The following is a 23,872-nucleotide window of genomic DNA, read 5'->3' as shown; positions in this document are numbered from 1 at the left end:
TAGTGATTTTTATTGTTAATAGAGTGAAGTTGCTCCCTTTTTCTTTCCTGTCACCAAAGAATAAGAATGCCATTGAAGTTATAACTTAGAAATTTGCCGAACAGATTTTTCTGTGTTTGTCATTTTAGTTGAATTCCTTAACTTTTCTAGGTCTACAATTACTTTTTGTTCTGTTTCACCTTATAGATGATGAGCTCTTTAGCAGTTAATGCTTATTTATGTTTGTGTTCTCCATGTGTTGTACCTGGCATATAGTTCTTGTTCAATAAATGTTGAATAAATGCATTAATAAGGTTGTCGTGTATGGGAAGAGAGTTGCTTACTTGTTTTTATTTTCTGGTTTTTATGAACTTTTACCTTTACAGCAACTTAGGGTCTGACTTCCCTTTCTCTCCTACTAATTTTTACTCTTTTTTAAAAAAATGATTTTATTTTATTTTTTGTAGGGATGGGAGTGTTGCTCTGTTGCCCAGGCTGCTCTGGAACTCCTGGCCTCAAGTGATCCTCCCACCTTGGCCTCCCAAAGTGTTGGGATTATAGATGTGAGCCACTGTCCCTGGCCTCTAATTCTTACTCTTAATTCAGAATTAGGTACAGCTGTTCTGCTTGCTTCACTAGAGTTAGGCTTCCAGTAGCTGACCTTTATTATTATATTTTGTGATCTGCACAGGCATCATCTCTTTAAGGCAGTGGTTCTCAAAATGTGGTCATTGGACCAGCAGAATCAACATCCCCTGGGGACTTGTTTGATATGCCAATTCTCACCTGCCCTAGATTTATTTAATCTGAAATTCTGTGGAAAGGACCCAGTAATCTGTTTCACCTGCCATCCAGGTGATCCTGATGATACTAATGATAGAGCATCAATGATCTAGGAGCACAGCTGTTTCTTCCTCTTTTTATCCTCACCCAAGCTGTATCACATTTCTGCATTAGGTCTGTAGATTTTGTTTTTTCCTAGTTTTTACGTATAACTTGGAAAAAATTCTGTACACTGAGAATGTAAAAATAACATTTTCTAGTGTTCTTAAAAAGGACTTAGTATCATCTCATTCATAAATTATTTTGGTAAGTCTTTCCAGTATATTTTTTAATACTTAAAGATTGACTTTTAAAATGCTTTTGGTCTTCTCTTGTAAGAATTGCACGGTAACTAATATTAGAGAATAATAAATTTGAGAAGTGCAAGGAATTCATTCCAGTTGCTTCTAATCAACGGTAAGTTTAAGAAATAAAAAAGTAAGGGAAGCCAGGTGCATTTATAGTCCCAGCTATTCAGGAGGCTGAGGTGGGAGGATCACTGAACCTAGGAGTTTGAGACCAGCCTGGGTGACATAGTGAGACTCATCCCTCAAAAAAAAAAAAAAAAAAATTAAGGGAGAAATACACTTTAAAATTATATTTATTTATTTATTTTGAGACAGAGTCTCGCTCTGTCTCCCAGACTGGAGTGCAGTGGCACAATCTCGGCTCACTGTAACCTCCACCTCCCAGTTCAAGCCATTCTTCTGCCTCAGCCTCCCGAGTAGCTGGGAAGACAGGTTAATGCCATTATGCCCAACTAACTTTTTGTATTTTTAGTAGAAATAAGGTTTTGCCATGTTGGCCAGGCTGGTCTTGAACTCCTAGCCTCAAGTGATCCACTCACCTGGGCCTCCCAAAGTGCTGGGATTATAGGTGTGAGCCACCACGCCCGGCCAGAAATAAATTTTTAAATGCCGACTTTTCCTTGGGCTAAAATTCCTTGGAAATACTTAACTCTTTCCTTTATCACAAAGTTTATAATTTATAAATTAGTAAAGGCTTTTACTGTGTAAGTGCAATGTCAGTGGAGTGTTAATCTGAAGGGCCAGAAGATTTTGAGAGGAAAAGAAAATTGTTGCACAGTCAAGCTGTTTCATCTCAGTGTTGACATCTTTTGATTGTCTTTAATCATTCAGTTTGAGATCTTTATTGGTTCTTGGTATAATAAGTTATCCCTCTCTCCCCGCCCCCATCAAACAAATGGTATATCTCTTTGTGATTAAATAAGTGATTTTTGACTGAAACTTGGACATTTGTGTATTATTATTATTTTTTGTGTGTATTATGTTGTAAGACTCTGGGTCTTACTTAAATCTGTGTTTTAGCAGGCACCCTCCAACACTACTGCTGGAGGTGGACAGGGTTGCCTCATTACCACCAGACGGGCTTGGACGTCCAGGTTCTCTCCTTGTTCTCAGTTGACCGCCTAGAGGAGAGGGTTTGCTTGTTACTGCTGGGTAGAGGAGGAGGTTCAGGCTCTCCACTAGGCCTTCACTGGTACCCCTCTCATTAGGAGGTAGAGGAGTGCCTTATTACTGCTCTCTGATGGACCTCCACTGACACCATGTGGAGGGGAGGCCTTGGTACTGCTAAGTGGTGGTGAAAGTCCAGCACTCAACAAGTCTCCTCGGGCACCACTCCTGCAGTGGGGGGAGGAGCACCTTGTGACTGATGCGTGGGCTGCAAGTCCAGGCTCCTAAAGTGGTCTCCACTAGCGCAGATGTGAAGGGGGATATTAGATCATGCTCAAGGGGGATGAATGTCCCAACTTTCCCCTTGTTCCCCATTTAGGGAAAGAGCTTGGGGTGCCTCCTCTTACAGCCAGACAGGGATGGAAGTCTAGGCTTTCCACTTGGTTTTTGCTGGTGGGGGTCGGGTGGAGTTTCACTTTTTTCTGTGGTGTTTGTCTGGAGTTATTTATTGCCTTTAAGTTTTCTGTCTTCCTGCCCCTTTCATGTTCCTTTGGCTAGAGAAAGCAGTCTTTTTGCAGGAGCGGGCAGAGAGGGGAGGCAGTTTCTTTGCACTTGGTGTTCCTGGGTTGCTGGCTTCACCAGTATCCAGAGTGGGATATAGAAAGAAAAATAAGAAAATTCAGGATATCATTACCATGTTTTCTCCTAGGTCCTGAGGTCCCTAGCCAGTTTGTCATCTCTCCACCTTTCAGAATCCTTTTGGTTTTAGTTGAAATATAATGTACAGATATTTTGCTCACTAGTTCAGATCTTATTCTTTGCCCTTAGATATGATTATTATTTTTTTCTTCATGCAGATGTGTTCTTCGCTTGCTAAATTTATTTCTAAGTCCCTTAGAATTTACTGTTATATTAAATGTAATGATTTTTTTTCTGCTTTGTAGTTCTACTTACTGATTCTTGACCTTATATGCAGCTATCTTTCAAATTCTCGTAATTCCAACAGTAATACTGATGCTTAGCATTTCTAATAAAGTTAGAATAATGGGTGTTCTAGAATTCTAGGATACATTAATTCTATCTCAATAAAGCAAACACATTTTATATAATAAACATAATGTACATGGCTTTTGGTTTTACTTAGAAGAATAAAGAAAAATATGTCTACCCAGAAGCCCCTACTTGCATTTTATTGTCCAGGACTAAGTCACACTGACTCCTTTAGCTGGCATTCCAGCTACTTGGGAAGCTGAGGCGACAGCCTGGAAAATTGAGCTTTTATACTGTTTGGCAAAGTGATGAAATAAACAGCATTTTGTTAGGGAAGAAGTGGAGAACAGATATTGGAAGGCAATTAGCTGTCTCTAATACATTGATAAAATATATAACTATAACTGCAAAATGCTAATAAACTAGCAGAGGAGTAGATTTGGGAAACATAAGATGAAAAAGTCAACAAGGTGAGGATAAATGAAGTTGTATCATTAAAGTATATTTATGCATTATTTTTCAGAACTGAATTTACTTACATAGAGAAATATGGCAAGACAAATCTATATGTTAGCCTACTTGTCAGTTCATTGGGGCCTCCTTTTTTTCTTGACAGTGCTGTAGAAATATTAATAAAATCTTGTACATTAAAGAATATTAAAATAATTGTCCTTTCACAGATATCTAAATGGATATCTGCAACTTCCTTAAAGTTGTCATCCTCTAATCTAAAGTTAATGCGTTTAATATTTCTTGTTTTATGATGGCTGTGATTGAATAATGTGTTTAAAACCTGGACAAATTGAAACATAGAATGAATTTAATTAATCCTATGTACTGTTTATTGATTCTTTTGACTTAAGTACTGGGATTGCTGATCTTGGCCCTGGATTTTAGAGATAGCTTGCTCTTTTGCAACTGTGGCATTCTTCTATATGATATGGAATAAAAGAAGGAAAAAAAGTAGTTTGAGCTCTTTGTTCAGATTTGGCGGGGTGGGGAGGGGAAGGTCATAAAATCCCGGTTAAAGTTTTCTAGATCCACCATCTCTTGCAAAGTATGAACCAAATAGATTAAAATAATAAAGTTTGGGGTTTTTGTTGTTGTTGTTTTGCCAATTGACAGTACAGAAGCTGAATTTGAAAACTGTGATTCAAGCACTGGAGATTTTACATTTTGAATTTCATTTCTTCTTCTTCCTATTTTTTGAGACAGGGTTTCTTTTCTCTCTGTTGCCCAGGCTGCAGTGCAGTGGTATGATCTTGACTCACTGCAGCCTTGACCTCCCGGGCTCAAGCAGTCCTCCCACCTCAGTCCTCTGAGCAGCTGGGACTACAGGCATATGCCACCACATGTGGCTAATTTTTGTATTTTTTTGAGAGACAGGGTTTTGCCGTATTGCTCAGGCTGGAATTTAATATTTTTTAGTGGAATAGAACTTTATGATTCAAAGGAGGAAAATAAGCTTTTGAAGAACTTTTGAAAGACTTGATATTTATCGAATAGTTCTTTGAAAATATTTTGATGACTAAGGGTGGTTCACGCCTGTAATCCCAGCACTTTGGGAGGCCGAGGCGGGTGGATCACTTGAGGTCAGGAGTTCGAGACCAGCCTGGCTAACATGGTGAAACTGTGTCTCTACTAAAAATACAAAAAGTAGCCAGGCATGGTGGCATGCACCTGTAATCACAGCTACTCAGGAAGATGAGGCAAGAGAATCACTTGAACCCAGGAGGGAGAGGTGGCAGTGAGCCGAGATCGCACCACTGCACCCAGCATGGGCAACAGAGTGAGACTCCGTCTCAAAAAACAAAATATTTTGATGAATAAAATGTAAATTAATTGAAAACATAAGGTTCTCTTCAAATATACATGAGGTGAAAGAGTAAAAAGCACACGGCAAAATGATGCTTTTAAAATATGTTTGCTTGGCTGGGCGTGGTGGCTCATGTCTGTAATCCCAGCACTTTAGGAGGTCTAGGTGGGTAGATCACTTGAGGTCAGGAGTTTGAGACCAGCCTGGCCAACATGGTGAAACCCCGGGCTGTACTAAAACTACAATTAGCCGGGCATGGTATTGCATGCCTGTAATCCCAGCTACTCAGGAGGCAGAAGAATCGCTTGAACCTAGGAGGGGAAGGTTGCAGTGAGCTGAGATCATGCCACTGCACTTTAGCCTGGGTGACAAGAGCGAGACTCTGTCTCAAAAAAATAAATAAACAAAATGTGTTTGCTTTATTGAGATAGAATTAATGTATCCTAGAATTCTAGAACACCCATTGAAGTGTACAAGTCAGTAGTTTTTAGTATGTTCACAGAGTTGTGTAACTATCCTCACAATTATTTTAGAACCCTTTCATCTTCCTGCAAAGCAGCTCTGTAACCCTTAGCAGTCACTTCCCCTTTCCTCTCAACCCTCCTAACTCTAGACAACTAGGAACCTATTTTATGTCTCTGGATTTGCCTATTCTGGACATTTTATATGAATGGAATCATACAATATGTGACCTTTTGAGACTGGCTTCTTAGCGTAGTGTTTTCAGCCACATTGTATTATGTATCAGGACTTCATTCCTTTTTTTGCCAAATAATGTTCCATTTTATGAATGTACCACATTTATCCATTCAGCAGTTAATGGACATTTTTTTTTCTACTTTTGGGTTATTATGGGTAATGCTGCTCTGAACATTCATGTATAAGTTTTTGTATGGATGTATGTTTTCATTTCTCTTGGATATAAACCTAGGAGTGGGATTGCTGGGTCATACGGTGGCTGTGTTTAATTTCTGAGGAACTATTGACCTGCTTCTAAAGCAGCTGCTGCATTTTACATTTTTACCAGCAATGTTTGAGAGTTCCAGTTTCTCTACATTTTTGCCAGTGCTTAGTATGTCTTTTTCATTATAGCCATGCCTAGTGGGTATTCTCACTTTCTGAATATTTAGCATAATGACTTGCAGGGTTTTTTTTAACTCAAATTTTAATTTCTGGATTGAAAACATGGGATAAGAATTCTGCCTGTAAGCACTGCTGAAAACTTCTTGGGGAAAACATAAGAGGCTATTACAGTTTTTTTCAGTCTTTCCCCTGATAGAATATCCCCATCCTCTTAAGCTCCCAAAGGTGTGTTTTATTGTTATTTTCTCTTACCTTTCCCTGAAGGTTTTTGCTTCCGTTATTTGCTTCTGTTATTTTGCTTCTGTTATTTGATTCTGCCAGGTGCCTGAGTCCAATTTAGATAATATTTTTAATATCGTTAACATATTACTGTATTGTTTATTTACATTACAGGACATGTTGGCTTCACTGTAGAAGGAAAATGTAATTTCTATCTGGTACAGTAGTGTTAAATAGTTAAGTTGGGTATGTTAGTCATATTTGCGGGAATTAGTTGGGGTTTTTGGATGGCCTGGCAATGCATGATTGTTTTCCTCATTTAAAATAGGCAGACTGCAAGTAGGCAGATGATACAAATAGGAGTAAAGGAAGTGTTCTGAAATTGAATTGCAGCGTTGGTTACACAACTCTCCTCAATCCCCTAAAATCATTGGCTGGTATACTCAAACAATGAAATTTTGTGGTATGTAAATGATATCTCAATAAGGCTATTTTAAAAATTGGAATATAAAGTGCCCACTATCTCAAAATTAACTATTCAACACTAATCAGGAATGGATTACTATCCAACCATTATCTTAATCAGGAGTGGATTGGGTTCAGATAAGAGCCAGTGAGATTTTAGATGCCAACATAAACTGTGAGATATAATTCAAATATCTATTTAGGCATCAAAGAGAAACACCAAATTACTATAGACTAACATTTGCTTGGTTCTATGTAGAAGATTTTGAGATTATCAGTTTTCTTTTTCTGCTTCTAACAAGAGCATCAGGGTATGTAGGACCTCTTGACCTTCTCTTACATCTTACCTAATTCTCAGTGTGTGTTTTTCCTCCTCAGTAGGCACATTAATAATAATAATCTTAGCTAATATTTATACAGTGCTCACTGTGTACCAGGCACTGTTCTGAGTACTTTATACATTAATTCATTTAATCCTTATAATAATCCTATGACATAGGTACATTATTTCCATTTTACATATGAGGAAATAGGGGCCCAGAGAGGTTAAGTAATTTGTCCAGGCACCTTGTAAGTTGCAGAGGCAGTACGTGAAGTCAGGTAGGAGGCTCCAGAGCCAGTTTTCTTCATGACTGGATACTCCGTTACATAGTGCCTACAGGTCCAGGGGAAGAAAGCACTGTCTCCTTGTCAGCATTGTTCAAACTGTGGCTTTCCACTCACTAGTAGGTCATAAAATCAGTTTGCTGAGCTGTAATCCACAGTTTAAAAATATTAAATTGAATAGCATAGACAATATCAGACTGCATCAGATGTGGTAAGAGCAGTTGTTTTGTGAAACTTTTGCTTTACTTGCACGCATGTTAGCTTGTTACTGGGGTTTTTGTGTTAGCCATATTTTTTATTGTGGGTCAGGGGCAAGGTTTGAAAGCACATTCTGTAGAAGGGCAATAGTTCTTCTATTTGGAATCATAGGCCACTGGCTCTACTTTTTCTAAAGCCAGTAACAGAGTGACATGTTCTGTCCTCACTACAACCCAGTTTAGATGCACCTCCCCATCCATGAACAGCGAGACAGCTGGGGTAAAAGCAAGACTTTCCAGAAGATGTGGTTCAGCATAAATGCTCTTTGCTTATTAGGAAAGTCAGTAGTAAAGTTGAACATGTCAGAGTAAACCTGAGTGAGCTTCTTTCTGAGAGAAAGCATTATTTGCTTTGTAGGACAAAAAACACAATGAAAACCGAAAAACTCCAGTTCTGTCTTTATGAGCTTCCCCACTCATCATCTAAAAGTCAGCACTTCCTCTCTGTTTTTCCTTATGATTAGAGACAAAAGGCATAGTAGAAAACAGGAAAGTGATTTATAATTTTTAAAAAATTAGTTGGAGATTTATTAACAAATATTTGTTGAGTGCCTACCGTGTACAAAGCATTATTTTAGGTGCTAAGGATGAAGCAGTGAGCAAAACACACCAACATCCTGCCCTCACAAAGCTCACATTCTAGTGTCACTAAAGTTGTTCTGTATGAGATCCAAATCAGCACCCTTCCTGTGCCCTTAAAACTTTACTCAACATGGGGTTATAATGGAAACTCAGAAGTCTATAGGCTTCACCGATACCATAGTGTAGAGTGTATAGATCATAAATATATCAGAGCCCACATTTTTAATTTTATTTTAATTTAATTTTTTTTTTCAAGACAGAGTCTTGCTCTGTCACCCAGACTGGAGTGCAGTGGCATGATCTTGGCTCACTGCAACCTCTGTCTCCCAGATTCAAGTGATTCTCCTGCCTCAGCCTCCTGAGTAGCTGGGATTACAGGTGTGTACCACCACACCCCGCTAATTTTTGTATTTTTTTTTTTAGTAGAGAAGGGGTTTCACCATATTGGCCAGGCTGGTCTTGAACTCCTGACCACATGATCCACCCACCTCAGCTTCCCAAAGTGCTGGGATTACAGGTGTGAGCCACTGTGCCTGGCCACATTTTTTATTTTTTATTTTTATTTTTAAAATTTCTAGAGACAGGGTCTCACTCTGTTGCCCAGACTGGAGTGCAGTGGCATGATCTTGGCTAACTGCAGCCTCGACTTCCCAGGCTTCAGTGATTCTCCCACCTCAGCGTCCCAAGTAGCTAGGACCACAGGCACGCACCACCACACCCAGCTAACTTTTTATATTTTTAGTAGAGATGGGGTTTCACCATGTTGGCCAGGCTGGTCTCGAACGCCTGACCTCAAGTGATCCACCTCCACCTCAGCCTCCCAAAGTGCTGGGATTAAAGGTGTGAGCCACCGTGCTCAGCAAGCCTACATTTTTTTTTAATGCCTACTTAATGGCGAAACAAAGCTGCTCCTTTTTTAAAACAAATTTTCCACTTATAAATGCTATTGTAGAAAATTTGATTGTTACAGAAAATTATAAAGAAGAAAAAAGTAATCTGTAATCTTACTACCCAGAGAAAATTACTGTTAAAATTTTGTTGTATTTCCTTCTAGTCTTTTATCTATATAAAATTATGCATGTCTCTACACAAACACATAGTTGTATATATATAATATTTATGATTTTAAAATGAATTTGAAGTATTAGTCCTATTTCTTGATTTTTATTTAACATATTTTATTATGTGACTATATATGGCACTTAAAATATTTTTATATGTCTATAATATTCTAAGATGGTAGCATAACATAATTTATTCAACTGTTTCCCTTTTGTAGATACTCTTGGCTTTCCTTTGTAAATAACATTGCAATAACATCATTTAACATCTAGCCATCTCTATTTTCTCAGGATAGCTTTTTGTTAGTAGAATTGATATGTTAAAAAGCATGAATATTCTGGTAAATCGTTTTCTAGAAAGGTTCCTGGGGATTTTGTTCTACTCAGCGGTATACAAGATTCTGTCTCACTACATTCTTCTAGTTCTTATTTAATTTTAAGAACTGTTGCTGCCTCTATTTCTTGAAAAGAATGATTCATTTTTTATAACATTATGCTTCTTTTTACTAAGGCAAATCTTTCATCTGCAGTTTTGACTCTATCCCAATGGAGAAATTGTTAATCTTTTAGTAAGCATTAAGAATTGTATAGAAAATGCAGAATTTGTTTGGAAGAAAAGCATGGATAATTCATTTGTGATGAATGTTGACTCCACAAAGGGTTTGTTCAAGTATTTGGAGACGGTTGTTAAATTGCCTTTTAAGGAGGTATGTCCTTGCCGTTGGAAGAGTCTCTGTTTTGTTGCAGTTTAGGATGAGTTAGGAATACATATTTGGAACTAGAAGAGATAGAGTTTAAATTTTCTGTTTAAAAAAGGGAAGAAAAACTTGAAAGGCACAGGGAAAATCCAGCAGGAAAGGAATAGGAACTCTGGAGAAATGCTATGTTGTGTATTGTGACACTTCACTGTGACCTCACATATAAAAACTTATGAAAGCCAGGAAATACTTGGTGTATCTGGATTTCTTGCAGAAGCCAGTTAAAAGGGTGAGTATTGGTTGAAATGGGACCAAAACGTGTTGGGCCAGGTGTACAGGGAATAGCTTTTTACCTCTCTCCAGGCTTCTTCCTTTGACAACAAATATATGTGCCCTCCCTGTCCACCACTCCACCTCAAAAACTTCCCTATGTATTTCCCTTTTAACCACAATTTTCTTTTCTCCCATTTCCCTACCTCTCTTTCTGTCCCTTTTCTACTTTCATTCCAGTCTTTGCATTTTTGCTAAAAAATTTTCCTATGCTGGGATATTGTTCCTTTTTCTATCTCACTATATCCAAATCCTAGTACTTTTTCAAAGTGCATCTAAATTCCCATTTCTTAGGTATTTGCTAACAAATCCTCAGGAAATATGTTGTTAGAAGAATTTATAAAGTCTATGATTTTTGTACAATTAAAAAAGTCCCATTTCTTTCACTTACTCCTTTTCTTTCCTCACTTAGGTAATCTCTATATTTTACCTTATGATAAAATAAGGTAAAATATACCTTGGTCCCTTGCATATTTCTTCTTCCTTTTGTATTTTCTTCAAAACTTTATATTCAGGTGTAATTATTTTATATAGATAGCTAAGGTTTTTTTGTTTTTGTTTTGTTTTGTTTTGTTTTCACAAAAGTTGTACAAGCTCCTTGAAGACAGATCTTTTATCACAGACCTCTTTTGAATTCCTTAGAGAACCTAGTATCACACTAGGCTTCTGAAAACACCAATCAAGAGTTGCTTAATGCAGGGGTCCCTTACCCCTGGGCTGCAGACCTGTACCTGTCCATGGCCTGTTAGGAACCGGGCAGCACAGTAGGAGGTGAGTGGCTGGCTGGCAAGCATTACCATCTGAATTCTGCCTCCTGTTAGATCAGTGGCAGAATTAGAGTCTGATAGACAGCACAAACCCTGCTGTGAACTGTGCATGTGAGGGATCTAGGTTGCAGGCTCCTTATGAGACTCTAATGCCTGATGACCTGAGATGCAACAGTTTCATCCCGAAACCATCCCCTGCATCCCAACCTCCAGGTCCGTGGAAGAATTGCTTTCCACAAAACCATCCTCTGGTGCCAAAAAGGTTGGGGACTGCTGGCTTAACGTAATTGAGTAATAGTGGAGAATTAGTGAGATTTAGCCCTCAAACACATTGGGTATCCAATGCATATCCAAAGGCCATAATGTGCAGTTAATTTGAAAATGAGTTGCATGTGTAAATTTTCAGAATTATTGATAACATTGTATTGAAAACAATGACAGATTTTGCATGTTTATCAACTGTGAGAAACCAAAATATTTAAAATGAAAAAAATGCTTATTGTTAGGTTGGTGCAAAAGTAATTGTGGTTTTTGCCATTTTTTTTTAAATGGCAAAGGTAAATTTTATTTATCTGTATTATTAGAATAATACAAATAATCACTTTATGGCTTTTTTCCAAGGAGAATTAACATTGTGTTTTTAAATTCTGATTTGTTTATGTTATCAGTGACTAATTTTAAAATAGATTATAAGATAGCAAAACAAAAACAAAAAACAACACCCTCACCTACCTGCATGTCTATATATAGAGAAGTGGTTAAACAAACTGTAGTACAGCAATATTAAGGAACACCAATTTGTGCTGAACCCCTATCAACTCCAGTGGGGATGGCACCAGGTTCTAGAGGCCAAAGAGACCCAGAGCCAGCAAAGGAGACAGAGGGTTTTGTGGGGAGTTTACATACAGGGAAGAGAGTCCAGTGGCAGCGGGCTAGGCAAGAGAACCAACTGCTTGCAACAGTTGTGCAGTTTACATAGCATTTTCACTTAATGCCTTCTCCCTAACAACCTCCACCTGGTAACCTTCATTTAACCCAAAACAAAGGACCTCGATCCCCTCTACGCCCTGTGTTCCATGAGCCAGGCTGGGGGCTCGAATATTCCTCATAGATAAGGAATGGGTCTCCAGCCTATCCCAGATTCCTTAGCTCGAAACTGTGAACCACATTCAGGGTCATCCTCGGGATATACTTAAGTCAAGTTTTCGGTGCCAAGTGCATCTACTGTGCAACCATGCAACACTTTTAAAAGAATGAAATAGAGCTACCAAATGTAGAGAAATCCAAGATCTACTATAAAGAAATAAAATAAATTATAATGCAGTGTGTATAGTATTATCTCATTTAAAAAATTATCTTGGTGTGTATTCAAACAAATACATACATCTACGTATGCCTGGAAAAAGGGTCTGGAAGGATAGCACTTTGAATAGTGCTTAACCTTGGGGAGGGGAATTAGAGAAGAGGGAGGTGGGGGATTTTCTTTTTTTTTTTTCTCAAGAGAGTCTCTCTCTGTTGCCCAGGCTGGAGTGCAGTGGCGTTATCTCGGCTCACTGCAACCTCCGCCTCCAAGGCTCAAGAGATTCTCCTACCTCAGCCTCCTAAGTAGCTGGGATTACAGGCACACACCACCATGCCCAGCTGATATTTTGTATTTTTGATAGAGACGAGGTCTCACTATGTTACCCAGGCTGGTCTCAAACTCCTGGACTCAAGCAATCCACCAGCCTCAGCCTCCCAAAGTGCTGGGATTACAGACACAAGTCACCGCACCGGGCTGGGATTTTAAAACAATAGGGAAGCATAGAAAATAAAAAATACTTTTTAAATGGACATTTAATTTAAAATTAAAAGGTAAAAAGACATTTTTAGAACCAGTACAGCTAGAACAGTGCACTTGTTTGTATTTTATTTGTAAAACAAGATGCCATTCTGTGGTTGTAGTTATTAAAACTAATTTTTCTGTGATTAATAGTTATTAAAGGATTATAATCATTTCTCCTATACTAGATCATGTTTTATAAGTCTTCAGATTTGTGGTAAAATATGTTTTATAAGTGGAATCCACTATAATTACTGGATGAATTCCATAGAGATTTTTCCATTCAGTAAATTACCTGAATATGTTATATTGCAAATGCTATGTGTTTGTTTGCCATAAATGGCTTTGACTTTGAAAATTGTCATGTGAAGTACTTTCATTATTAAAAAGCATTATAACCCTGTAGAAAGAGATACTTTGAGACTAGTTTCTCTTGACATTTTAAACCAAGTTATTTATAACTCAAGGTTTTCTGTCCCTTCACTCAGCCTGCTTCTTTCTTTGTCCTTTCTTTCTGTGTTCTCTTTAGATCCTGTTTTTCTTCTTGGCTTCAGAGCACCAGCTTACAAGTTGTACTTTTAAAGATTTATAACAGTAATAATATGATTCTCTAACATAAAATTTTTGTATAGTTCTGGTTTCAATAATTTGTAGAAAAGTGAAAATTTGAAAAAACTTGGAAAATTGGAGTATGACACACCTCATAAAAAGAGAATGAACGTCAGTTCTCAACAGGGTGGGAATTGTTCTTTTACTAAAAGGTATCTTGTGTTCTTAACTGACTTGAGCAAGAACTTTTCATAAAAGTACCAGTTGTGGAGAAAACAGAACATGGATCCAGCAAAGAAGGACAGGGAAATATGAGAATTATTAGTATCACCATCTGCCTGTGGTTATGGCACTAAGCCCATTTTGTTGTTATGATACTAGCTATATATCGAATCTTGGGGCTCCAAGATCTGTTTCTTAACCTCATTCTTTGTTATTCCTTAAATTGGGCAGTTGGTGGAAAAGCATAGCATGTACTTAGCGTTGTTATATTGTTTAGATATAAGTGGAATTGTGTGGATATAAGCGGAACTTTAACTGTTAAACTTAGGATTTGGTGTACATGAGTCACACCTTTTAGCTTTTCTTCTTACTGTATTTATGTGGATTTTTTTTTTTTAAATAGAGAGAGGGTCTCCCTATGTTGCCCAGGCTGGTCTTGAACTCCTGGACTCAAGGGCTCCTCCTACTTCCTGCCAAACTGCTTAGGATTACAGGCATGAGCCACTGCGCCCAGCCACATGTGGATTTTCTGATAAGACCAATTTTCACTCTGCTCAAACACATATTCTTTTACTCTACCTTTGTTCTCTTCAGATGATGGTGAGTCCTGCTTTTCTGAGAAAATTGAAGTAAACATGTGCTTCCTAACTTCATTCCTCTTTCCCTGGGCAGTCTCTACTAATGCTTTCTCCTCCTTCTCATTTTAGAAAAAATATATATTATTCCACTTATGTTCTTGATCCCTCCCATTGTGGGCTCAAAGATCATGCTCCATTAATTATCCCTTTCTCATCTTCTACCTTCCTCCTGTCTGTCCCACTCAATCTACCAAGAGTTGAAAGGTTTTTTTTTTTTTTTAAAGCAAACAAAAACCTCTTGTATTAAGCCCTTCAAGCTGTCCTTCTAGTCTTTATATCCAACACTTGGAAACAGTAATATATGTTCATTTCTCTATTACCTCATCCCTAACCTCTTATAATCCTAATCCTGTTGTTGTGTCAGGTACTACTAAGTCTCCAATCTCCCATACAGTGTTCTAGGCATGGCATGGCAGAGTTGGGTTATGCATGCTGCCTGAATCAGAGCCAGTGTTACCAGTTTCCCAGAAGGGCTGGCCTGGAGTCCTCTGCCTGCCTCATGCTTTGCTGTACTGCTGTATGCTCTGATGGTCCCTGCCTGTCTTTTGTCTCGCTGACTACCAGCCTATGTCTTTTGGAATTTAGGGAATATGAATTCTTAAAAGTCCCTTTCTCTGTGCCAAGTGGTTCTCTAAAGGCCCCTTTGCCACTAAGACCTTTGCTTTGTAAGAATTGAAAGTGGGACTTAGAAATTAGACTACAGGGTTAGGTAGTAAATACTTTTAAATGCTTCTTTTTCTTGAAGGTCTGGTTTTTTTGGTCACACGATAGCATACTTTTCAGTTTCTCCTCTCCCTCTCTAACCACTGTTTATTTAGTTGCCTTTTTTGTGGGGGGAGGGGACAGGGTCTCACTCTGTTGCCCAGGCTGGAGTGCGGTGGTGCAATCTCAGCTCACTGCAACCTCTGCCTCCAGGGTTCAAATGATCCTCCCACCTCAACCCCTCGAGTAGCTGGGACCACAAGAGTGTACCACCACACCCAACTAATTTTTGTATATATTTTTTTGGTAGAGATGGGGGTCTTGCCATGTTGTCCAGGCTGATCTTGAACTTCTGGGCTTAAGTGATCTGCCTCCCAGAGTGCTGAGATTACAGGGGTGAGCCACTACGCCCAGCCAGTTGCCCTTTTTCTACCAACACCTGTAGATGTTTCTTGAAGTTTTGTCCTTGGCTCTCTTTTTGGTCTCTCTCATACTGCAGTGGCAGGATGGATGACCCCCAGATATATTGCTCTGGTCTGTTTTCTCTCCAAGTTCTAGTTCTGTATGTTCAGCTGCCTGTGGGCATTTATATCCAGAAGCCTTGCTGTCTGTCATCTCGGACTTGTTATATATCAAGTAACTGGCTATTTCATAAAATTTATTTTTCTTCCTGTGGTTCCTATATGTTTTAAAGGTATAACCTGCTTACTGTCACGCAGGCATGGGAATGCCTTGTGATCTTGACTTGTCTCTCAATTACTATCCATATTTTTTCAGTTGCCAAACCTATTCTCTATTATACTCTTGTAGTCCTTTTATTCCCACTGTCTGGTTACCCTCACTGTCATCCTGGACTACTGAGTTACCTTTAATTTCATCACCTACTGTTTCTTTGCCCTTTGATTCTTCTGCCAAATTCACATTCATTACAGAAAGTTCTGATCATGGCCTGTTTTGTCCGCAAATTATTTAGCTCTTTTGTCTAGCACTCCGTCTCTCCATAATCTGACCGCAACCTGGATTTCTAGTTTTTTATACTATTATCATTCACATAGCATTTGCTTCTGGCATACTAAATTTTTGTTTCTTACTTCTATTTTTTTTTTTTTTTGAGACGGGGTCTTGCTATGTTGCTCAGGCTGGTCTTGAACTCCTGGGCTCAAGCAATCCACCTGCCTCAGCCTCCCATAAGGGCTGGGAATACAGACATGAGCCACTGGGCCTTGGCCTTAATACACTTTTTCTTACAACTGTTATATATTTAAATAAAAACAAATATGTTAATTAAATATAAATAACTCTAAAACCAATAAAGTAAAATTAATATTATTTAATTCAAAATATAGCACTAAATTGTGGAGGTGGCACTTAATCATATAATTATGTATTTGTGTATTGAGTATTTTACATGTTAGAGTCTTGATTTTTTGGGGGGGGATCATGACAAACCAGGTTTTGTGCCATTGTTTTTATTGTTGACAATGAACTCTTTTTTAACCACTAATGTTTTAATTTAATGGACTAATCAATTCAATAATGTGCCTTAAACATTCATTAGCTAGTTATAGCACTTATTGCTAGTGAATTGTTATAGTACGAGTATGCCAAGATGGATTCAAAGCCTTACAACACTCAATAATGTAAATATGACTGCTGAGGTGGAGGAGGTAACTTGGAATTCTGCATAGTTAAGCTACCGAAGCTACCACATTTAAGTGATAAATAATTTTCCTACCTTTTTTTTGTATTCAAATAACTGTAGATCATTGCATATTTAGCATGCCATGATGCCATTTGACTGTAACTTGATCTATATACATCATTTACATTTTTTCTTCCCCTGTGATTTTCTTAATAGTTGAGACAACTCCATTGAACTACACCATTTATAGGTTGTTAAAGTCTCTACTTAAAGAAATTGAAATCTTGTTTTATGAAATTTCTTTCAATTGTGAATAACAATGTAAAATAGTTTTGTTTTTATAACAGGTAAAATAATTAAATTTTAACATTAGGACTCACTACTGACAGTTATATGCTGACCAATTCATTAGTTAACGGCAAAGAATTCTTTAAACTTCATTCAGTGATTTTATTTTTAGTAATTTTGGTACTGTTATTTTGAATCTATATTAGACATATTGAAAGAGTAGGCAAATATATCATTATGTTACTGTGTTATTAGAACAAAGATTTGTGGTATAAGTGAAGGTGAATATAAGAGCAAAGAAGTCGAGTTAAAATTCTGTAATGATAGATTAGAATTAAAAGCATCAAAATGAACTACTTTTTTGGAGTGACTTTTTTTCAATTAAGGTGTTGTCTTTTTAATTTTCAAAATTTTAATTTTTAGGGTACATAGTAGGTGTATATATTTATAGGATACATGAGATATTTTGATATAGGCGTGCAATGTGTAATAATCACCTCAGGGTAAATAGGGTATCCAATCATCTCAACTATTCGTCAATCTTTTGTGTTAAGAACATTCCAGGCTGGGTGCAGTGGCTCACACCTGTAATCCCAGTGCTTTGGGAGGCCGAGGTAGGCGGATCAAGAGGTCAGGAGATCGAAACCATCCTGGCTAACACAGTGAAACCCTGTCTCTACTAAAAATACAAAAAAAAAAAAAAAAAAAAATTAGCTGGGCATGGTGGTGGGCGCCTGTAGTCTCAGCTACTTGGGAAGCTGAGGCAGGAGAATGGCGTGAACCCGCGAGGCGGAGCTTGCAGTGAGCCAAGATCACGCCACTGCACTCCAGCCTGGGTGACAGAGCAAGACTCCATCTCAAAAAAAAAAAAAAAAAAAAAGAACATTCCAATTGTATTCCCTCAGTTATTCTAAGATGTACAACAAATTATTGCTAACTGTAGTCATCGTGTTGTGCTATCAAATACTAGATCTTATTCATTGTATTAAACTATATTTTTGTACTCATCCCATTAGTGGATTAACTATCCCCTTTGCCCTGCTTCCTGCCACTATCATTCTCCTCTCTATCTCTGTGAGTTCAATTGTTTAAATTTTTAACTCCCACAAACGAATGAGAACATGTGAAGTTTGTCTTTCTGTGCCTGGCTTATTTCACTTAACATAATGTCCTCCAGTTCTATCCATGTTGTTTCAAATGACAGGATCTCATTCTTTTTTATAGCTGAATATTATTCCATTGAGTATATGTCCCTCCCTCCTCCCTCCCTCCCTTCCTCTGTCCCTCCCTCCCTCCCTCCCTTCCTTCCTTCCTTCCTTTCTTCCTTCCTCTCTCTCTCTCTTTCTTTCTTTCAACAGGGTCTTGCTCTGTCACCCAGGCTGGAGTGCAGTGGTTCAATCATGTGCCAGCAATTCTGGCTAATTTTGATTTTTTGTAGAGATGAGGTCTTGCTATGTTATTCAGGCTGGTCTTGAACTTCTCTGCTCAAGCAATTCTCCTGTCTCAGCCTCCCAAAGTGCCGGGATTACAGGTCTGAGCTACCGTGCCTGGCCCAGATGACCAGATGATTCTTGTTGTACCTTAATGTCCTTTTCTTTCAGACTGAAGAACTCCCTTTAGCATTTCTTGTAGGACAGGTCTGGGTTGATGAAATCCCTCAGCTTTTGTTTGTCTGGGAATGTCTTTATTTCTCCTTCATGTTTGAAGGATATTTTCACTGGATATAATATTTCAGGATAAAAGGTTTTTTTTCTTTCAGACCTTCGACTATGTCTTACTGCTCTTTCCTGGCCTGTGATGTTTCCACTGAGAAATCTGTTGCCAGATGTGTTGGGGCTCCTTTATATGTTATTCTTTTCTTTTCTCTTGCTGCTTTTAGGATCTTTCTTTATCCTTGACCTTTCATTGTTTGAGTATTAGATGTCCTGAGGTAGTTTTTTGGGGGTAAAATCTGCTTAGTGTTCTATAACCTTCTCATGCTTGAATATTGATATCTTTCTCTACGTTTGGGAAGTTCTCTGCTATCTCTTTGAATAAACTCTCTACCCCGATCTCTCTCTCTACCTCCTCTTTAAGGCCAATGACTCTTAGATTTGCCATTTTGAGGCTATTTTCTAGATCCTGTAGGCGTGCTACATTATTTTTATTCTTTTTTCTTTTGACTGCTCTGTGTATTTCAGATAGTCTGTCTTCAAGCTCACTAATTCTTTCTGCTGCTTGATCAATTCTGCTTTTGAGAAACTCTGATGCATTTTTCAGTTTGTCAATTAAATTTTTCAGCTCCAGAATTTCTGCTTGATTCTTAATTATTTCAGTCTGTTATATTATCTGACAAGATTCTGAATTCCTTCTATGTATTATCCTGGATTTCTTTGAGCTTCCTCAAAACAGCTATTTTGAATTCTCTTAAAGGTCGCATATCTCTGTCATTCCAGAATTGGTCACTGGTTCCTTATTTAGTTGGTTTGGTGAGGTCATAATTTCCTGGATGGTCTTGATGCTTCTGGATGTTTGTCATTGTCTGGGCATTGAAGAGTTAAGTATTTATTCTAATCTTCACACTCCGAGCTTATTTGTACTTGTCTTTTTTTTTTTTTTCCAGACCTCTCAAGGATGAATGTATCTGTCCTTCTTGAGGAGGCTTCCCAGATATTCAAAGGGAATTGAGTGTTGTGATCTAAGTCTTTGGTCACTGCAGCCAAATTTGCATTAGGCGATATTCAAAGCCCAGTAATGTTGTGACTTGCAGACTTGAGGAGATACCGCCTTTGTGGTCTTGGGTAAGATCCAGGAGAATTCCCTGGATTACCAGACAGTCTCGTGTTCTCTTCCCTTACTGAGTCTTTCTCTGCCTTTCCTTGCTGAGCTGCCTACAGTTCGGGGAGGGATGGTGCAAGCCCTCTTGTGACCACCGCTGCTAGGACTATACTGGGTCAATGCTGGGTCACACCTGAAGCCAGCACAGTACTGGATTATGCCCAAGGCCTGTAACAACTATTTCTTGGCTACTGCTGATGTTTATTCAAGGTCCAAAGACTAAATATAGTGTATATAGTATACATTAGGTTCTTTTAAGTTTCCCCATAGTTCAGGGATTCTCTGTTCATTTTTATTTTTTTAAACTTTTTTCCTCTCAATGCTTTATTTTGATAAGTTCTGTCACTGTGTCTCCAAGTTTACTAATCATTTCTTCTGCAGTGTGCAGTCTGCTGTTCATCTCATTTGGTGTAATTTTCATTCCAGAGTTTATAGGGTTTTTTTTTTGTTGTTGTTGTTTAAAGATCTTAGTTGGCCTTATTTGTGATTCTAGAGTTAGGCAACACTTCATTCCATGAAACAGAATAAATGTTTTCTCAGAAATTGTAATTTTAATTCTTAGAAATCTGATGTAGATCTTTTTTATATCTGCCATGTCTCTCCTTAACATTCTTATCTTTCTAATACCTTCTTGAACCTATGGAAGATATTTTTAATAGTTTTAATGTCTTTGTATACTAATTCTATTATTTGTGTCATTTCTGAGTCTTTTTCTAATGATTGATTTTCTCCTTATGCATTATGTTTTCCTGCTTCTTTGCATGCCTGGTGATTTTTGACTGGATGTCAGATATTGTGAATTTTATGTTATTGTGTGCTAGATTTTTAAAAATTTATATAAATATTTTAAAATTTTACTCTGGGTTGCAGTTATTTGGAAGTAATTTGATCCTTTCAGGGCTTACTTTTAATCCCTATTAGGAGGGACCAGAACAACCTTTAATCTAAAACTAATTTGGTTCCACTACTGAGGTGATATCCTTCTGAATACTCAACCCAGTTTCCTGTATATTATGAGATTTCTGCACTCTTGCTGTTGGAAAATGGAATGGTATTTAATAGGAATTAAATATACAAACAATCCTAAATAATCTCAGTAATTATATGTTTTAAAGTCCTTGACTTGACTTTGTGCCTTTGAATCCACTATAGATTGATATACAGTCTCCCAGTTTTAAATTAACCTTGCAGTTATCCTAAGAACCACTTTTATAAATTCTGAATTTCTTTAATTATATTACAACTCTCGGAGTATAACCTAAGGTACTAGACACTTCATACCCTCAGTGATTTAGAATTATTTCCATTTAACATCTCTTTAAAAAGGAGAAATAAAACTCTAAAAATTATAAAACTACTAATTGAAAGAAAAATTGGCAGACTAATCTCTAGTCATCTTTGATACCTATTTAATAGGTGCTAAGAAATAACCAAATAACTGTATAATATAGTTAAATTTTAATTCTACTTTAAATAAACGAGATCAAAACACCTGTATTTTAAGGCCGACTTTTACTGACTTATTTTTCTTAAGGGATATAAACAACTGTTTATAGATGTTTACCTTTCACCTTACTTAAGCTTATATTCTTAGAGAGATTTTAATTCTGCAGAGAATAAGAATGTGTTACTTAATAATAGGTCTAATAACTACTTCTGTTCCTTCTGTACTTGGGAGATCCGTCAGTAGAAGGGCCCAGGACTTTTGATTGGGGACATAGTGGGAGATGGAGAAACTAAAAGTGTTCTGTGCTAAGGAACTGGAACAGAACTCCAAAGCAGGATCTGACTAGCATTCATACAGAGCCAGCATGTATTCCAAGCTGCATACATTGCCTCCTAATTCCAAAGAATCCTACAAATGCCATCTAAACCTGCCAACCACGAGCCCACTCAGCTTTCCACCTAATTCCTCATCCCCAAACCTTAAAGAGAGTTTCGTAATTTTAAGATACTTTACTCTATAATTGTATGTGTATAATCACTTTAGTAATTTTTTGTAGCCTTTAGCCTTTGTAATTCTTATAAGAGGTGTTATGCATTCTGACCGGTAATGTTTAGGGGGAAAAAAACCTTCTTTCCAACAGCAATAATTACATTTGGTTTGCACACGCATGATTAAGCTGCTCTTTTGTTTTTGGTGTCAATATTTTTCTATGTTCTTTATAATTTCCCCTTTTATAACTGTAAATTTTGGTCCAAGTTTCAAAATATACCATATTAAGAAATACATTTTTTTCATAAAATTACACAGTTTGAATTATAAGTACTCTAAAACCTTCCTTGCTTTTTAAATGTTAAGATTAAGTTTCTAATACAAGTACTTGTGTGTTTACTTGCTCCACTTTCTTATGGTTGGGAATAGCGTCTTCCTTGAGGAGCTAGCATATTAGCAGGTGAATCTGTTATTATTACTATCAACATGACTTTTTAAAAAATAACCTTTATTTACATTTTTAAACAAGGTGGTCCAGCCAGTTTAATCAGTTGACAAAACCCCGTGCATGAACAAGTATAAGACTTAAGACAGAAAAAAGTGATGAGAAAAAATTTTGTTTGTCTCTAGACTTTTTTCTTTTTTGGCCCAAGAATTTATTTTGCCTCAGCTTTACACGCATTCTTGTGACGTTACAGGACTGAGGAGGGAGGAAGTAAAAGAGGGAGCTGTGACTGTGGTACGTATCTGAAAGCAAGTGTTAGAGAGGGAGTGGAGAACGCATAAGCAAGCTGGTTTGACCAGAAACAGAACTGCCTGTGACAGATTAAGAGACAAGCAAGGCTTGGAATCTGAGAGCAAGCAAAGAAGAGTGGAAATTTACAGCTGCCCTATGTGAGTGTTCAAGTGATCATTTTCTGGTAACGTTTTCCAGTGGTAACTGTTGCTCTTCAAAAAGAGGGACAGAAAGTCAAGACCTAATTGTGGAAACTCTTTTCTCTGCCACGCTTGGTAACAGGAGGCAACCTCTATTAAATGGAAGATAAAGGCTACTTCATCTAAAGTGCTTTGAGCTCAAGAAAGAGCTGTCTTCAGCACCTCACCATGTGTCTACGTTTTGTTGCTTAGAAAAGCCTAGGCATTTCTGTAACATTTGGTGAGTATCAACAAGGTTATCTATACTGGTTTATAGAAATGGAAGGAATATGGTAAACTTTAGTTTTAATTGAGGTTCTGCAGTTATTACTTATATATGCATTATAAACCATGCTGTTACCTTGTTTCTTTGTGCATAATGAATTGCTGTTACTAGGAGAGGTTTAAAAAAACTACAAAACAATACTTCTCTGTTGCCTAAGGCACTTGAACCATTACCAACTATTCTGTGTTCATGGAATATCTTATTTTGGAAATGGGTTTTTATTTACAAAGAGTTTCCAAAAATAAAATAGTGGCAGTCCAGTATACCTTTTTTCATGTTTCTCTTTCAACTGCATGAAAATTAGAAAGTTATCTCTTTCTGTCTATTGTTAGTAAATTTTAAATTATCACTGTTTTGTATTATAAATACATTTTCTCATAATTTAAATAAAAATGTTGATACTGTTACTTCAAAGGAGTATCAATTTAAATTTATATAATTTAAATGTTGACTGCTTCTGTTAGACCCAATAAGTGACACCTGATTTTTCCTACTTTATGTAAAATGAATGAATGCATTTGGGTTTCTAAGTAAGGAATAAAGCAGTTATTTTGTTCTTACAGTTTATACCAAGCTTTCCTCTCATATAATCTTATTCTGTTGAAGAGCTAATATAACCTGGTGTGTGTGTGTGTGTGTGTGTGTGTGTGTGTGTGTGTGTGTGTGTGTGTTTGTGTTTGTATAAGCAATAGAGCAAAGAAAAATAAACTCTTAAAAATATCTATTCACATTCCAATAAACTTTTTTTGTATAATCTTAAAATAGGAGAGTGTATGCCAATTATATATATCTTTTTAAAGGCATGTAATCATTCTTCTGTAGGAGGAAGAAAGTGTATGTTGTTAACTGTGAAATTGAGTCACTGCATGAGGATTCACCACTCTAAGCAGAGTTTCTGATCTACCCTCTGCTAGCCTCAAAAAATATATATGTCTTTATTGATTCAAGTGAATCCTTTAAGGCAA

At 37.3% G+C, this 23,872-nt stretch overlaps 1 protein-coding gene across 23 annotated transcripts in view; it reads left to right on the top strand.

Moving 5' to 3' along the window:
* The window catches only part of CAB39L (calcium binding protein 39 like), a 216,759-nt gene that overhangs the window by 101,473 nt on the left and 91,414 nt on the right, over positions 1 to 23,872 (top strand). For 6 of the 23 annotated variants that reach the window (XM_063697381.1, XM_055359869.2, XM_063697387.1 and 3 more), the window contains 2 exons: positions 22,405 to 22,600; positions 22,725 to 22,862. The exons of 7 other annotated variants lie outside the window; for them this stretch is intronic. The gene's annotated coding sequence lies outside the window, so the exon portion shown is untranslated. Of the gene's footprint in view, positions 1 to 10,965; positions 11,095 to 19,555; positions 19,734 to 22,404; positions 22,863 to 23,872 lie in introns of those variants that run through there. 10 more of the 23 variants (XM_055359856.2, XM_055359864.2, XM_055359858.2 and 7 more) reach the window with 6 other exon arrangements.

The sequence above is a fragment of the Gorilla gorilla genome, chromosome 14 (genome assembly GCF_029281585.2).
Source record: "Gorilla gorilla gorilla isolate KB3781 chromosome 14, NHGRI_mGorGor1-v2.1_pri, whole genome shotgun sequence".
NCBI lineage: Eukaryota > Metazoa > Chordata > Mammalia > Primates > Hominidae > Gorilla > Gorilla gorilla.
Note: the sequence above shows the minus strand (reverse complement) of the source record. Positions and strands in the feature narration are given on the sequence as shown.